The sequence below is a fragment of the Diachasma alloeum genome, unplaced genomic scaffold (assembly GCF_001412515.2).
Source record: "Diachasma alloeum isolate Michigan unplaced genomic scaffold, Dall2.0 Dall_scaffold_00178, whole genome shotgun sequence".
NCBI classification, from domain to species: Eukaryota; Metazoa; Arthropoda; class Insecta; order Hymenoptera; family Braconidae; genus Diachasma; species Diachasma alloeum.
Window position 1 is genome coordinate 4,369,763 of NW_021680344.1, and position 19,211 is coordinate 4,388,973.

General features: G+C 37.0%; 1 long non-coding RNA gene across 1 annotated transcript; it reads left to right on the forward strand.

Annotated features, from left to right (window-relative positions):
- The first annotated feature begins 419 nt into the window (after positions 1–419).
- On the forward strand, positions 420–15,989 carry LOC107038962. Its single transcript, XR_001460929.1, has 3 exons — positions 420–722; positions 4,832–5,084; positions 15,896–15,989. It is a non-coding gene; the product is annotated as an uncharacterized LOC107038962 (long non-coding RNA).
- Positions 15,990–19,211: the final 3,222 nt, after the last annotated feature.

The window sequence follows — 19,211 nt, forward strand, 5'->3', positions numbered from 1 at the left end:
TTGAGGGGAAAACTTTCTCGTAATTCGGTTATTCAAATATCTAAAGGATGCCAACGGAAATGAGAAAACTTGCCAGTCACATATTTAGTAGTTTTTCAGCACTTTTTTTTTGCCAGCACACTCCAGCCCAACTGGTAATTTGTACATGAGTGTTATCTCTCCACAGACTTATCCCAGATGAGTATTCGCATATCTCAGAGATCCTCTCATTTTCTCTTCCTTTCGTTCCTATCCTTTTTTTTCATCATCATCATCATCATTTGGCTTTTTCATTCTAGAGTCATGGTATATATACGATCATGGGTACACCAAGGGGTGCCTCAACATTCATACGCTCCGCATGTTGACGACCATGCGCGCAGATCAGTTTACAAAAGCATGGTCGGCAGTCAACTCCAGTTGCGCTCCGTCTACTGACGAGTCGTCATCGTCGGGGTTTATCAGTATCGTATCATCTTTTTTTGCCAAGACACATATCATTTATAGAATTAATAAATCATCAAAGGAAAATTATTTTTTGGTTGATTTTTTTTTTTGAAAAATAAAGAATATTATATATTTAAATCACAATTTTTGTGCTTCTCACTCTTGAGAAGCATATTTTAGAGTATATCTTGATCGAAAACAAGATGAAAAGTACCATAAAATGCCGGGAAACTAGTGGCCCACTGACATTAATGACGTTGTAAAGAAGAATGAAAATGTTCTCTACATACTCCACGGTAAGTTTATCATGATCTTCCATACGGTCGTAAATTTGAGTACTGTGTCACGTACTGCGAGAGTAGAAAATACAAGGATAATGTTGGTGTGGGACCAACGCGGAGAACAAAATTTCTACCTATATAAACAAACGGTAAATCTGCACTGCGATCACGTTTTTGTACTGCTGTCAACAACTCGACTTCGTTATTCGATATCTCGGGGGACGCATTTTCCAACTCCAACGGAAATAGCCTCGAACGCTTCGTGACTCCGGAAACTGCAGTTGCCCCCCTCGACCAGATTTATTTTACAAAATGTGCAAAAAAAGGGCCCGTAAATCCTCCTTTTTTTTTGTTTTTGTTATTCAACTTTAGAAATCGCTCTTGAATGGGGGGGGCGCGCTTGGAATCAGCGAAACTTTTTCAATTTGACGTGATGTGTATTCTCTGAATTCAGGTATTCGTTACACGGAACAAGAAAATATCACACAAACTTTTCTTTTTTAGACAAATAAAATGGCCGGAAAAATGATAAATTAAATGGAGCAAGATTGAATTTCATTATTTGATTGAATGCATTGCGACGGGACCCCAAAGTTTAATTAGTCCGTTGAAAAAAAGAGGGAACTCATCATCCTGCGGTATTATCAGAGTATAATTCCAACTCTATTTCAGTGCTAAAATCCCATGCTATTGCATAAAATTCATTTAATTCCATAAAATTAATTATCTGCATGGAAAATTTTATCCTAGCATTCTCTCATCATCCAAATATACCTTCCGAATTCACTGACAGCAACTCCACAGGAATTATAAACCACATAGCCGTCAAAAGGCTGTGATTTGCGAGAGATTTATCCATCTCTGATGCTCTCTCATTCACGTTCTGCACATAGGACAAACTATAGCTTGACAGTACCTTTCTCTGACAATGCCCAGCAAGTACGAGAAAATGCAAATTCTCCTGTTTTACTCACTTCCCGAGAAATTTACGCCGAAATGACTCCTTCTCCCTGTGACGCAGAATATTTCACGCTCATCTCTTCTATATCAACATCTCGTATGTGAATGTCTCCGCATTCCCCTCGACATCTTCATAATGTCAGTTCCAGAGCTAATAAGATCCGGTCCCGAGGGAGCCGTGCACAGAACCTAGAGAACCCTAACAATGTAATAATCTTCATTGAATCCATCTAATTGAATACTGCATTATGGAAATAGTACTTCATAAATATTGTGCATTTTGCCTCTCTCTTGGCAAATTCCAGAAATTATGACTGAATTTCCAGAGACTCGGAAGCCTCATCATCACCTCAGACAGATAAACATTTTCAATTGTGTGCAAGTTGTGTAATCTCTTGCGTGAGATGAACTATAATTGACTCGATCAAGACTTTAAGCTGACATTGTCTATCAACAAAATGTCGACACCATGCCCCGGTGAAACTTTCTGGATCTTTCAAATTATGAACTTAATCAGTACACACAATTTTCCGTTAATTAGCAAACTGCCCTGGGGTAGGAATTTCAAGTCCATCCAAGCAACGTACAATCATAAAATATTCAGTAGTAATACCACTAGTGCTTCAAAATTATCGGATATTTTCCGATAGTTTCGTTGCCTAGGAACGATTGTGTCAAATTTTGCAGGTTTAAGGATTTTTGGTATTTGACGGATTATTTTTACACTCGGATTTCGACCAAGCAGAGTGCAGTGAACAGCATCCGGATACATTTACACAGCCATACATTTGCAACTCACTTTTATGTGATTAGGCCCGAAAAAACCGCGACTCTAACCTCGCTTCGCTCGGTTAGATCGCGGTTTTCGGGCCCAACGACATAAAATATCGTATGTCACACGGCGACAAAAGCATTATCTGGCGAAGGTGGCATTATAATCCGAGCCGAAGGCAAGGATTGTAATCACATTCGCCAGATAATACTTTTATCGCCTGATGACATAATATACTATTTTGTTTATCTGTCACACAGAATATTAAACGTGAAATGCATTGAAAGATGAGAAACATTTGAAAAGCTACTAGTGAATTTCCGTCGGAAATTTTTCAGAAATTTCCGAAATAAAACTGTTTGACAGCCTCAAATACTGCGCTCTGATTGGCTGAAATCGGAGTGAGAAAAATAATCAAGAATATTAAATAATAAATAAATCCTTCTGACTTTTTGACATTAAAATCATAAAGTGGGTCTCGTAAGATTGCCGTTTACCAAATACTTGTTGACGTGTAGCTCCTATAAGCTCTGAAGTGAAAATCATACTTGAAGTCAAGTTTTTAAGGGTCTTAAAGTGATGTTGAGAAATAGTCAATATATTTACAAATTCCGCCTCAATTTTTTTCACTGGAATAGCTTCGAAGTGCATCTGCAACGGTCCTACATATACGGAATAGTCGCAAAGCGGAAAGACTTTATCAATACCGAGTTAACCAATGGCAAACATTGTTGTTTAGATGGGTACAACAACGTGAAACACCGGCGTACATATTCTATTTTCAGGGTTTACTCATTTTGTAAGTGATTTTTTTACCGAATGGTTTATAAATTTTTATTAAAGACGAGAATGTACGTCAAACAATAAATAAGAGGGGACTCCGTATTCCAGTTCAATGTTTCGAAGAATGAGTAAATAAGAGAGAGAGAGAGAGAGAGAGAGAGAGAGNAGAGAGAGAGAGAGAGAGAGAGAGAGAGAGAGAGAGAGAGAGAGAGAGAGAGAGAGAGAGAGAGAGAGAGAGCGAGAGAGAGAGAGAGATGAAATTCACGGAGAAAGATGTGTAGTTTGTGAATGCAAGTGCACCTAGCATGAGTTCTTTTTTCCTTTTATGAAGTTGCCCTTCAGCAGTTGTGAGTAAATAGCAGAATTTGAATAAATATGTACCTAGACATGTTCTCACTCACTAATTTGTATACGAAGTATGGAATGCCGTCATCACGAGGGAAGTGGTGAAACTGTCTGAATTTAGTTTCATTGATGATTACTATTTCATGAACAATTTAATGTTAGATTTGAATGGTTACCACTCTAACTCTAATTGAATACTACCTAGAGTATATTCGAATGAGATTTAATGAAAGAAATATTGTCACATCATCTCATACATTATTTATAAAGGAAGAGTGATAAAAAATCCCTCAACATACGCCAGAGACTACTGAATAAACAATAGGAACCATCGAGGGACATTTAATTTTCCTAATTTCATTTTCATGAGGAGCACATTTAATATAGCCAATATATTTGTTGCAAATGTTTATGCGGAGAAAAATATGCTATCCCCAAATAGAATTCAATGTTTAAAAAACACATAAATTCTGTCACCGTAATTGCTGAAACATAGTTCTTATAATACTTACACGAAATGACCTGTTTACAACACATAAATCTCAATAGAATCCCAACTCGCATGGATCGATGTCAAGGACGAGTTTTCGGTGGTAACTCGGTGGGAATGATACACATGGACCTGAAAATTTCACTCGAAATGAGAATCCACGGAGAGAAATTTTTTAGAAAAATTCTAGTGCTAGCACAGGAAAAGAGGCGCAAAGTGACGGCCAGGAAAAAATTCCAGTGCCGGAACTAGAAATTTTATTGGGGAAAACGTGAATTTTTCCCAGTATGCCTGTGAAAATTTCACAAAAATCCCCAGAAATTTTACCAGAAATACCAAGAAATTTTACCTTAACAGCACTAGAATTTTTCACAGCCGGTAGATTGTGATTTTTTCCAGTAATCATATCAGAATTTTCGTAGAAAATTTCTCTCCGTGTGGTGAAGAATATTCTATATATATTTTTCCGAGTCGCTTATTAATTATGCATCCGACCCAAGAGAATTCCTAGCAACACTTGGAGATCTATTACCATATATTCACTCGGGAATAAATTTCAGGAGTTTTCTGATTTTATTGAACAAGTTGAAAAGGTTAGAAGTGAAAAATGCACTGAATATTGTCTCTATAACTCGCTGAAAAAAAAAATCATAAAAAGAATAAGAAAAATCCAATTGTTTATGGTCTCTGTGGCATAACTGCGAATGAGTTGTTGAGAAGATAGCTATGATAGTGATGAGTACAAACTGAAAGACTCATTTCATTGTCTTTCAGATGCAGTAACGCCTGAGAAATTAACCCTCGAGCGACAAGAGAAGCCTGAAGCCTGCCAACAGTGCGACAACACTATGGATACCCTATACAGCGGTGCAGTAATTCATGGTCTTAACAGGCATGCCGCTGGGACAAATGGCATTTCATCGGGTATCGCTGGTGCGCTTGATCAAGACGGTGTCCTCAGTCTTATTGTTGTTCTCGGTGGTAGCCTATCGTTAGTTGCCCTTGTATTTGCATTCATTACGTACAGGTAAGGTGAACTAATTGCTTCGTTATAACTTACTTTTGTTAATTATTATTACGTCACTATGATGCAAGAGAAATTCTAATTATTTAGATGTTTCATCATGGCGTGCACTCGATACAAAAACTAAAAGGCAATCCGCTTCTCCCTCAATTAAAAAAAGTCTTATTTTTTAATTTAAAAAATCAATTGGCTTTTCTCATTTTGTCAAGCATAAATTTTGCCATCCTGCTCCATTATTATTCCATTTAATCTCGGAAGAACAAACGGTGTGTTATTAACCCGGGGATTAATTTACTATGAAATCCAATAGCGTATGGCCATGCAACAAATATTATCTCGTTTGGCGTGTGAACATTGACCCAACAATATAATTAACGATTCCAGTTTAATCAGCGGTGTGCCATTACACCATGAGTACAATATATTTAAACCCTATATAAAAGGAGATAATTAATGAATGAATATATGAAGTCGACTCACGTGAAATACGAAACAATTAACAAGGCCACAACAACGTTTGCAATTTGTATTTCTACGTGTTGTGTTGATTATTTTCTGTACAAGATAGTGGTACAAGGGGTTAAGTCATACTCGTTGTTTTACTTGCATCTCTGGTTTTCGGACGTTGGATAGCGTACAGATATAGATATAGGCTTGTGGTATATCTTTGCACTTGGAGTTTTGGAGTATCGATTACCACTTGGTGATAAAATGAATTATTGCCGTGGAAGCAGCGATGGGAGAGGGAGGGGGCGGGGGAGACGAATAGACAGTCCGGGTCAAGGGTTTCGGTCGTAATTAAGCAAATCATTAAGGAAATACTTGACTGTTTAGGATAATGGGCTTAGACAAGCTGAGGTGAAGACGAATGAATAAAGTCAGAGATATCCACATTGAAAATGTGAGATAAAAAATTGAAAAAGTCAATATGGACAATTTTTGTGCACCCTATTGGTCCCTATAAGAATGGTTTGGCGAAAGACCCCTATCGTATAGAATAAACCGAGATGAGAATGAAGAAGAAGAAGAAGTTGAATGGTTAGCGATCAAGTGCAATGTGTCTACGGATTATGGCTTCCCATTACCTTGAACCATTCATTGTCTGCACGTTGAAAGGTTTAACGACGCTTCCTCCGCGCAGCACAGCATACTAAGGCGTGTACTTGAGAAGTTTCTGCGGAGCATACGAGGAGTTTAACAGTACGTATAGTCTGACATAAATGAAATCGTTGAATTGTGAGAAACTATGGTGGGAAGAAATGAGTTTTCTCCACTCAAGACCTCTTTCGAATCGCGTTAATTATCTACGATGGTATCCAGAGACCCCCGGGGGAGTTTTCCAATGTGAAAGCATTTGTTGTGGAGCTCCAATATACCTACCAAACTTTCAACTTGGTTTGCTCGTAATTTTTCATTGTTTTCTCCCTTTCTCTCTCTTATTTCTGGCTTTAAAGTTTAATGGTATTATCACGAAGTGCAATATTTTTAATGCCATCATGTAAATTTCCGATCTTGCGATTTCCAAACGATTTAGTCATCCACGATGCAATCGCAAAATGATGAAATTTAAGAATACCATTTCGTTTGTCGATTGTATGAGATAATATTGGTGATCGAAAGATGAGAACAATTTTCGTTTATCCATTCCTGAACAATGAATTACTCATTTGTTATCTTTTACGAGTCACGCGCTAGAGTGTTTTTTCTTCCGGAAATACTTGAGCATTCGGTGAAAAGTGAAATAATATTACAAATAAATGGATATTGCATTTGTTATAATGATAATTTTCATTTTTTCTCCTACAGAACATTTAAATATATGTGGGGAAGAAATTGTGAAATATCACTCAGCCGAGAGAAAACATGTCCATTTCGAAATAATCGCCTAATCAAAGATTGTCATTCCGATGCCAGCCGTTTTACCATTCCACCTCTGGATTCTAAACTGCAATTCCAATACATGGAAAAGTCACTCCTATTGACGAAAGAATGAAACACCTCCCCCGGGATATCATATTTCCAAAAATATTCACGAGTTGAGCCATTTGATGTGATGATATTTCGTGCTCCCTGAACTGTGTATTTCATTCCGTCAAATTGACTGATCGATTCGTTGGATGTAACCAAACGCCCAAATATTTCGTGTTTTTCGGTACTTGAAAATTCGTTTTTCACTCGTTTTAATTTACATACGAGTGCAAATGAAAAATATAACTAAAGACATTTGAATGAAATTCTATATTTATGGATTCTCCTTCGACATTCAATTTTTTACTGCCTGGCTGAGCTTTGGGAAAAATAAATTGTCAATTTTTGAAATTTGATTTCACACTGAATTTTTCCTGAAGCTTGGTTTTCACTGGTACATGGAATACTTGAGGGAAAGAATTTTATCGACGTAGTAGTAAAGAAGTTACGTCGGAAATAAAAAATCTCAGCAACGATCGAAATCACCCGGAAATTGTTCGGAAATGGAAAGAAACCGTCAATTCCCTTTTTCTCCGTCTTTCGACTCCAGAAATATTTCCCTGGTCTTTTGTATTATTCAGTCTCAACTTTTGTCGAGAATCTCACAGAATACTTTGTTAGAAACTGTATAAGAATTCCATAGTTCCTTTTGTTTGAAAAGTAAAATTCTCCCTTTCACCAAGTTCTCAGTTATAAATGTTAAAACCTGTTGAAGTCAGGGGAAAAATTTCTGCTTGTAGAGTTGAAGGCTTTCAACAAAGGGGTCAGCTTCACTTGGATAATTCTATTAGTGTAATTGAGAGTTGAGTTGACAGAAAATTTAGCAATGAATTTCCTTAACAAGGAGATTCCTAAAGAAATTAAAAGGACTACACGATTCAAATCACAATCAATCATTCCACCATTCTTCAATGAATTAAATCAAGAAAAAAATGAATGAAGAATTTTCAATTGAAATTCTCTATTGCCACTCCCCATCACCTTGGCTGTTTGAACTCCCCCCATTTTCTCCCTTTATTCAGAATTTTTTCATTTCAATTCCATCGGTAAAACGTTCAATATCATGTCATCAATATTGTCATGCTATTTATCCAAGCAAAAAACCATTACCGGAGTACAACGGGTGTGGTTCCAGTGTCGTATGTCAATTACAAATGACGTCTGAGGCCCCTAGCCAATAGCGAATCAATCGACTATAATTCTGTACTTGCTATCATTTCATGTAGATAATACCCCCCTCCCTCTCAGAACGCCCTGCGGCTTTCCCCAGTGTCACTATTCGTCCCATTATCCCCAGTTACAGGAGCCTCCGACAATTCAACGTCACGTTTAATAATTCTGCGGTTGAAAATATATCCCTGGGTCAACTGGTTGCTTCCACTTCTATCGAAAATCCCGTCACGCGATCAGTTTGCATGAAGCCCGTGAGCTCCAACTGGCTCGTTGACACCTCTGACGTTTGGAAAAAAAACCCCTTCATTCAACATTTATTCTAGTCTCCACTGCAGAGATGGGGCTAAATGTGAAGTAATGAAAGATTGCTATAGAAGGAAATACGAAGAGAGAAAGAGAGTGAGGAATTTCAGTCTTTATAAGTGGAAAACAGAAGAATAACTTTATCCGACGTTTTCGTTGAAAACTTGGCGATAATATATAATATTATATTCAGCCTGATAATGCTCGAATGATTCTGTCACTTTATCAGGAGAAAAAATTTTCCTGTTGCCTCTTAGGATCCAGATGAATACTTCCCCTACTCCTCCCCACCTCAATTTATGTTCCTTTTTTTTTATTTATCACTACCATTTCAATGCTTCACCCATCAACTTGAGGTATGTACCACTCTTGCTCAACTTACCATTTTACCCCACCCGCCCGACCAACCGTAATCCCCCGAACTATCGGTCTTCCACCCTCTATCTTCTGCTGACATTTGAAATGGTTCTTTCTATATACAGTGTCTAGATATAAAACGTAAGAGAACATGAAAAAGCCCCGGGGATCGATCGAATAATACTCGGCCATTTGAGAGGAGCCCGCGGTGATCCACAAGCGAATTGAAAAGACAAAAAGTACATGAGGAAAAAATAAAAATGACAGAAAAAATTTCAATAACATAATGTACTGCTAGGGCTATAAGAGAAAAAAAACCATAAGCATATGCTCTAATACATATATGGAGATTGCTGTATTTTGAGAGAGTCGTTGGTGAAATAGCCGGTAAATATGCAGTACCGTACGTGTGAATCCAGCAAATGTGCTTTTTACGTATTTTCTTCTGCTACACTTTCAGCTGCTAAATACCGAGTCGACTCAGCAGAACGTCGCAAATTATTTTCCGTAATAAAGAGATAAATTACTCATGAACAACTGAGTAGTATTTTTAAAATGCTTTTCATGTTTCGTGAAGAGGTTCTCTGGTGATATTAAATGAAACAGGAATTAAATGAAGAACATGTGGATGTCTTCCACAAGCTACGAAAAATGCTGGCTGGCTGGCTGGCTGGCTTTTGCACACTCGAGAGAGGAAATTTTTTCGCCGACGTTTGTACAATGAGGTCGTCATGCACCGCAAAATTTTAATAATATAGAAGGAAAATGTGAAAGATTTTCACCCTAGAAAAGAAGCAATGTTCTAGATTGAGACATTTTTCATTTTTTAAGGTCTCTCAGAACCCTAAAAAATTACTTCACTCAATTTATTCCCTATCCATCATACGCCCGGTTACATATTTTTCCAATATAGGCCAATTTAACTAATAATCACATTAAACCTATCACTTACATTCTCCGTGCCATTTACCCCATAATCTCGTTACCGCACTTTTCCCACGTATAACGAAAAAAAGAGGGGAAAAAAAGACATTAATTAATTTCTCCTATCAATTACGTTCTGCCAATAATTAACCAACTCTATCACTGATAGCTCGACATTGTAAATAGCCTATCAATAATAATTGCAATTCTATGTTAACATTTTTTCTGAAAATCCATATTCCCTTTCATACACTGTTAAAAAATTTTCACTGAAGTTTCCAGGCTTTAGTCTCGAAATATGAAACAAGTGACGGTTTCATTGAAATTTCAGGGAATTTTACTATTGAAAATTTATGGTTTTCGTGGAAAATTCATGGAAATTTTAAATTTCAGTTAAATTATTCCATAAAAATTAATGGAAATTAGGAAACTTCAAGCAAAAATGTCCTTGAATTTTCAATTTTCTGAAATTTTAGAGCAATTTCTTATTGAATTATCATGTTTACATTAAAAATTCATGGAAATTTCGGAATCTTCATGGTTCTTCCACTGAAAAATCAGGAATTTCCATGAATTTTCAGGGAAACTTGAAATTTCATAGACTTTTTTCCGTTAAATTGAATTAGGTGTCATTTTCTGAAAAATTCAGTTAAATTTTTTTAACAGTGTAGCGATAGCCTGCACCTACCCCGTGAATTAGAAAAATTTCATAATAGCTATCACTTTTGCGTTATTGAATGAAAGGATATCGCTCATGTGTACACCTATATATTATACCTACATTTTAACTCAACTCCAACTACTTCGGCTACAGTACACTACTACGTCTCGTTGAGTAAATGGTCGTGCTTTAACTTCGTTCGCGTGTTACTCACGAGTTAATGTAATTTTAATGGGAGACTTCTAGTACACGCTATACACATCCACTACCTTGATCATCGTCAGCTTCGGGGGTATATCCCTTGCATCACGTTTCGATACAAGACAAAGTTCCATAGCTATAGTTTTCGGACCATAAAAAAGTTATGAGCCATGAATATTTGGTTGAGTTTGATTCAGGTGTCCTTGATCATGTGGAATTGATGGAGGGATATTTATTATATTTTTTTTACTCATTCACATGGGGGAATAAACATTGCTGACGCGACGGTAATAACTAGTGTTTTTTCTCCCTTTTCGTTGGATTCAAGGCCTGCTGACATTTGAACAGCTTCTAAAGTTTGTATTTTAGTTACATCGTTAGTGAAACGGGTTTCATGTTTAATTTCAAATTAGGCAAAGTTGAGAAATGAAGTAATTGTTGTAAACATATTCGAAATCAATAAAATTAAAGATTTCAACATAAATTATAAATTGAATTTTTAATAAAAAATTCAAACAGTATATTCCTATTCTATCGATGGGATAGATTCTCCGCGAATGTAAATGACAGATGTGTATTTCTCTCTGACATTTGATATAAGATGCAACCCCCATCTTTTATTTTCTCTTTTCCCCAATTTCCCGGCGGACTAAAGGTGCCTGCTCTGAATCGATCAGATTCACAATTTCTCCCACATTGACACATTGCTGCAGCACCTGAATAACTCATGGAGATATCTCCACCAAAAATATGCCCTGTATGCACACGTATTCCAACGTATTCATATTTATAGAGAAACGCCATTTTGATGAGATCCCCATTTGCATTCTTCTCTCCTTTTTTTTTTCAATAAGATTATTGAGGGGTATCGTTACGATGCACATTTTGTGCAGAGTTATGAAAGATATTCGGGGAGATGGTCGAACGTGCTTAGAATTTATATGTAACTAGAAATTAATGTTCGCTATCGAACCAAATGGATGAAGAACTAGAGAGAGAGAGAGAGAGAGAGAGAGAGAGAGAGAGAGAGAGAGAGAGAGAGAGAGAGAGAGAGAGAGAGAGGTCCATGAAATACATAAGAAAGTCACAAACAAGTTCTCAACTGAAGAGCAGTCTCATTTTGAATTTTCTGAATTACTAATTCATGCTCGTGCTGGAGCAGACGGCAATTATCATAACGCTTTGAACAAGTTTAAAACATTGTTTACGACATCCGAGAAAGCTCAAGAAGTCTGTCATCATCTAAACAACCACTGGTAATAACCCCGATACCTATAACCACGTCTAAAATTAACCTTTTGATTCGCACCATTGCAATAACCAATTAATGTCTTAATTTTTCGGAGTAAACCTCTCACAATTTTCTCAGTGGAAACTTGAGGCTTTTCAGGGTAGCAATAAAATGAATAACAATACCGGGTGAGTGGGATTTGCAGATGAAAAAAGTTAACCAATCTATATGCGATAAGGAATACGACCTTTTCATTTCCCTTCTTTTCTCATCAATAAATTCAAATTGGCTCGATGTGAACGAGAATTTGTAATTCATTATACTGCTTGGAGCTTTTGCAGTTCCTGATGACCAATAAAAAATGAAAAAAAAAAAATCATCAGTGAAGAAAACGTATGTTTCGTCATTAGGCAAAAAAACACTTTTCTGGCGAATATGAGTTTACAGCCCCAGCCGAAGACGAGGGTTGAATTCATATGAGCCAAAAAAGTGCTTTTAGGCCCTATGTCGAATGATATTTTTTGTCATAACGGCTGTAAGAAAAAAAATTGTTGGTTGTTTTCCTGAGGTGTATGAAAAAGTACACCTCCAAAAAAATGATGCGCGTAGACGGGGAAATCTTGGAGAGTATCGATTTTGGTTGAGACGAAGGGCTGTGTTTATCTATAATTGCGAGTGCTTGTATTCATACTTTGTTAATTCTAATGGATTGCCTTTTCCGAAATAATCCAACGCGCAACACAAAAAGATTGAATACATGCTTTGTTTTCATTCGCGAGAATATCAAACATTATTGTTATTTGAGGAGGCGATTCAATCAGAATTTATCTTTTATTCAACAAAAAAAAAGTTACCAATTGAAATGGCTATAAATTCCCCGAGTCGTCAAACCAAAATTTACGATTGAATCCTTTTGGAATTTCAATTACCGCCATCGGATAAATGTCCGGAAGCAACCCCATCCTTTGGATACTAAACAATGTCATTAATTAATCGGAACCCTCATGAATTTCGTAAAGTAATGAAAATAAAAAAAACATAAAACAACGACAAAAAGATTACAAAAAAATGGGACGCTCTAGAACGCGCGCATGCTTGCGCCTTCCGCGGGAGCTTTGGGAGAACAACCGAGATATAATATAATTACATTTTGTGAAAAGCGTAGCGGAACGCTTTTTGCTTTTTGCAGATTCACTCAAACGAAGAGAGGTTTATTCATTTTACCATCCGCTTACAGTCAGCATTAATTCACAGTTGTTTTCGCTCAACGTTATTTCATCTCCCGTTTTTCACGTCATCGTATTTTGGTTATCACCGGAGAGCAAATAATTACACATGTTCAATCAATTTTCCAGCGAATTACATTGGAAACAAACTGTAAAGTAATGGTTTTTTTTCGAGACAATTTGTCCACTTTTTTTTCATCTTTTTTCACTCTCATTTTTTTCCACGTGTCATCGCTACTCCCGTGATTTCAAAGGGACAAAGGAGTCAAGTGTATTACGGAAGAATCCAATGAAGCCTGAAACAATACGCATTGCCTACGTTTTTGTGTGTCCAAGATTCTTTTATCTCGGAAAAAAGTGGAAATTCGGGGTTCATTGTTAGCCGCTTCAGCTTTTGTAGTCTGAAAGCTCACTCACGCGGCCCTTGCCATCGTCAAGGGTTTTCATAGCTTCTTATTCATGGAATAAACGTAAAATGTTGAAATTCATTACTTATCATAACAACATGGTTCACGATAAAAAAATTTTCACCAGAATGAACAGATTAAATTATTCTTACAGAATGTTTCGTGGTGATTTCACAGATTCCAGTGAATTCATCAAAGCCAATTGCTTGACTCGATTAAACTTGATTGTACCCAATGAACGATTTGAAATGCAATTGATTTCAATCGAATAATTGATTAATTTAATGTAAACAGAAGAGCTTGGTTTAAAAATGTGTATTCCATATTTTCTCATTTCCATTGAACTCGTTTCCTATTATAAATCTTAGAATAATCCCTCAATTAAGTTCATTCTCTCTCCATTTCCATCGCTTCAATAAAATCCAAAAACATTTGAAAATCGATCGTCACGTAGAGAGCGCAAAGCCGATTAAGCTGAATAAATTTTGCGCCATGAAAAAGCGTGAAATTCATTCTTTTTACCGTATTCATTTGTTGAATAATTCATTCCCTCAACAAAATAAAAAGAAAATAAACCACGAAAAGACAACAGAAAAAGGGGCAAAAGAAAGAGGTTGAAAATCCGTTGAAACCAACAGTTCTGAACTCACCGAGTCAAGATAATAAAAGATTTTATGGGAATTGCAATTTCATCATATATGAGTGAAAAAATCCAGCCAGATGAATAGTGAAAAATATTCCAATATTTGCGCATCAACTGTAACCAAACCCTATATTCCCCTGAAGAAAAAAAAATCCTCACTGAACCTTGCGACACGATAAGTGAAGAAATAAACTCAATAAAACACGTTGAGAAAAAATCCCAAAGGGAAAAATTCAGTGTATCATTGGCGTTGTAGTGTTGCAGAACGGGATACACACCTGAAGCATCAAACCCCTCTTGGGAGTCACCGAAGAGGTTTTCGCTCCATAAAACATGGAAGGCTATACTATTTCTCATCGCAGATACAATTGTTGGCACAGTGTAACATAAACGTAGAATGTGACGAACAAAAATCGTTGGTACAGAAAAATTAATACAATTTTCCGGTGTTATTTATTTACTGTTCAGCAACATTCACGTTTTTTATTTCAATTCTCCATTCGATGAGAAAGTGAAATGAGAATAATTAATTTTTTGTTTTTTTGTAATACCTGCCTCAAAAGTTCACTTTTCGAAACCGTGTGTGTTTAGTGTGTGTAAAGTGGTTGTTTTAGCACAATGTGCGTAAAGTTCAGAGGTCGTGCGTAAAGCAACCACTTTACCCCCACTACCCGAGTGTAAATTCTGTTCAGATCTTGATCAGAAACTGATCAATTCTGATCCGAAATTTGATCAGGCATGTTACGCCTTCACCTTATGTTTTTCCACTAGGGTACGGTTCCATTACTTAAATAGGGTATTACAAAAAATAGAATGGTACGCGTGCGTGCGAAAAAGTGGTTCTTTACGCACTTGTAACACAATATACTATTTTCGACTGTATTTTCTCGTCGTTGATGCTTTTCCCAAGAGAACTCGCCAAAAGGGCCCCTCCAGCGATTAACTCCCGAAATATTCAGCACATTTTGAACGACAGAATAAAGCCAGCATATTTCCTCGTTGCAATATTTTCTAGTATAGCCTATTTTCATCGATAGTAACCTCTCAAACGCCCTCAATAAGTAGAGCAAAACTCGAGTTACACCGCAGAGGTTCTATTCACATTTCCCAAAGTGAGGAAATAGAAATGAAAGTTTTCTCACAGCAGCCCCCTCTCTCACTCCCAACTGGCTCATACAAATAAAAGAGAATGAAAAATAAAATAAACCAAGTAAATAGAGTATAATGGTATCGAGTTTACACTGGAGAAAATTCCGCTCAACTGAATCGGAGAATTGTTGAGCTTTTGCGAAGGCTCACTCGTGTTAAAAGTTTAAAATACGCTATCGTTTTTTTTTTTCCTAAGCAAAAAAGAAAAATGTGAGGATGTGCACAAGAGGTTTTCTCAGAGGGTTACCGGCTGAGTGAGGGGGTTGAGGAGGGAGATTGATAAATTGGTACGATCCTGAGGCTATTGAGCTTATCGGATTGAACTGACAACGACCTGGTGCAAGATTGCCTCGCTCTACCCCAGGTGGCAAATTTATTTTACTGTCAATTTATGCTCACTGCAACTTTATTCCAATGGTTTTTTCTCAATTAAAAAAACAACCCAGTAGAATAAAACTGACATAATGGCCTTCATTAATAGGATTTTTCATTGAATTTCATCGAGAAGAATGTGATATTAAGACAATCTAAGATATATTGTGAAAACAAATTCTCTTTCATATAATTGCAGTTTATTCTCGGATTTACGCAGTTTGGCTGGTACAACCCTCATGAATCTTTTAGCAGCTCTCTTCATGGTACAGCTTCTGTTCATAGTTGGTGTTGGTGGTGTACAGGTGAGTTTAAATATTGAGCATCAATATTACATATTGCACGAGGGGGCACTGATTAACAGTATTGTAGTCATTCCTGTGGTTCACCCTTGAATCCAGCCAAAGCCCTTCGACTCCTCGACTTCCACTATTAACCTTGGAGTGAATGGAGGGGTGGAGCTTAATTAAATCGAGTCGGTCTCTGGTGAAATCGATCTCAACTTTGTCCTATAGACCGTCAACCATTTTCCCTTGATTCACTCCCCCTCCCCCTCACAGCCCCCCCCCTCGCACCACCAGACTCGTCCCATTCTTCCACTTCATCTCCATCATTCTAATATATGACACAAATTTCCGGCCACTCTGTAGTCTCCTTGTGCTGTAATTATCGGTTGAATTCGGCACGCGAAGAATAATGGCCTGACAATAAATTTCTATCCTCTTTTGAACGCCACCTGAATTTGTGAGACGCTTTTCAAACATTATGGACTTTCATCACGACCCTTTTTTTCTCCCCCAACTTCTCTTGGGTTGTTATTTATGAGGTTTCGCTACTTTTGTGAAATGGATCTTTGTTTCGAATAATATGAATGAAGCCTGTGTATTGAGAAATTGCCAGGGTTGAATAGAGATTATATATACGACACAGAACATTATTTTTCACGGTGAGAAATATTCCATAAAAATTACGTATCTTTTCCGTAATTCCAGAGCGAAATATGGTTGTAGGAAATTTTACGGAACTGTCATGGAATTTTTCGAGAGCGTTCCGTAATTTTTATCTGAATCTCCTGTGAAAAATTGCGATACCGTCACTTAAATTTTCTGAGTCCATTCCGTAATCGGTGAGAGAATTGTGAGTTCCGTAATCTTTACTGAACATTTTTCTCCGTGTGGTGAATTGAGAAAAATTAATTGAAACGCGCAAGAAGATGTTTCAACAAATTCTCAAAAAATAGCAATCGGTTATCGCCCAAAAATTGTCGACATTTTGGACAAAATAATTATTCCAAACAGTGTCTTGGAATTTGTCCCATGGGTATTTATGTAAGAGAGAACCTCCCCGCCCCCCGAGAATAACGGCAATATCACATGTGACACCCTCAACATTTCTGCAACAATTCTCCGGCGACTCATAAAAGCCTCATTACCTGGAAAACAATTGTCGCAAATAGCCCGCTATCTGATCAATGTACACCGCAAACACAGTGAGAAAAAAATTTGTCCCCTATTTGGACATCACGTAAAGTTGTTCAACGTCTAGTCATGAACAACACAGAGAGCACATTCCATTACTCCTACAACATTCAGGCCGTTGTGCACTTGATGACGTGTGCATGCGTGACCGTAGGAACCCACAAGTCCCTGACATCCGCCAGAGTGCCAGAGTGCCGTCAGTTCTGGAAACACGAATGATGCTATTTACGAGTGCCACTATATAGGTCTTGGTGACGGTGCATTGAGAAAAATATTCTTCCTTTAGCTGATAGAATTTGAAATAAAAAACATATCTTCCTACATATATATTCCCGTGACACCACTCGTTATCGAGATAATGCAATATTTAAAATGATGAATAAATGTTACATATGAGGTTTCTTTTCAACTGTACATCACTCCACTGGATTTAATTGCAATTTGCACACTCTAGAAATACTACCGAGAAATGAAGAAAGGTGGTGAAAGAGTTGGGACACAGTGTCTACAGCACATAGCTTTGCGATAACACACGGCGGAAAGCCCTAGTGGCTAGCGGACGCCCCGGAAATTTCAAGTGAGGATTTAACTCGCTACGGAATTTCATAGGATATCCAAGCGCTCTTTAAACCTGAATTTCATTCGCTATACAAAATCCGAGTAGGAGAGGTCCCACTTATTTTATGAAGCCGCTTTTTCATGGGTGTATTGTAGACATAAAAATTATCCCAATTTTTTTTGTGTTTTTTTTCCAACATTATTTCAGCCTTGTTCCTTTCCGTTTATTTTCTGATAAAATTTCCATACTGCAGAAGAATTGAGGGACATCTGTACAACAACAAATAATATATTCACCTTGAATTTCCTTCCCCAGGTTCTTCCATTCTTTATCCTGTTTCCTACTTCTCTTCGAATCTAACTCGGGATATAATGTGATTACGTTTCACAATGTTTCCTTCCCTTTCATTTTTTTTGTGAATAGCAAGCAGGAAAACGCTGCAATGCAGGGATCGTTGAGGAATTTACTTTTGTCCCGGCGCATAACACGGTAAACTCGTAATGTGTATACAAGTATTCAAAACACGGGCAAAATAATGACACTATCAAATAGGGAACAAAAAAGTATACCCCAGGCAGGATGCGACGATGGAAAGGCTTGGTCCAATCCATGAATTACAGAATATTAAAGGCTTGATCGCGCTTCTTTTAAATAAATCATATTATTGATACGGATATTTGTTTAAATAATTTCTTATTGCTTCATAAACCGTTTTATAAATTGATAGCAAATTATGAAAACGACTGACGAGGCTATATATAGCCTCTCATGTAGCCCCTCTTACAATGAAGTCTTTGTTTTATTTGTTCCTCCTAAGGAATCGTTTGTTCGTCATTTGTTCGTCCTAAAAACACTGACATTATCTTGAATAATTACTATCTACCGCTATTTCATCAGAGGGGCTATATGACACTTTGGCCCCGGATGAAAGAAAAAAAATTTTTATTTTGAGATTTCTCGCGCCTCCCAGAGCTGTGTGAACTTGTATGTACTATATTTTTCCATTTCATTTATCAACCCCTTCAATACTTTACCCGCTTCTAAAATCTTAAAGGTATAAAGGACGTCAGGAAAACATACAGATAGCTTCTAAATCGTTAGTACTCGTATGTACCAACGAAAATTATTCATTATTATTATTATTATTGATATTATTATTATTCTAATCAAATCATCTGATTCCATTTTTATCAAGCGTAAAATCATCGTAATGGATTCCATATGTCGTTCGTGAAGTTTTGATGTGGATACGTCTCATCTTCCGTACTTCCACTCCCATCGCAGTACAAACGGAACAATTTACTGTACATGATAATGAGACCAAGTACAAACCATTGAGAGCTTCAAAAACAGTCGTAGATTAGTCAGAAAAATGACACAAACGTTTTTCTGAATTTTTCCGAGATAATCACGAAGAACGAAATCGCCAAAAAAAAATAATTTAAATTATCTGGTATAGGGTGTAGGAAGTGGAAAAA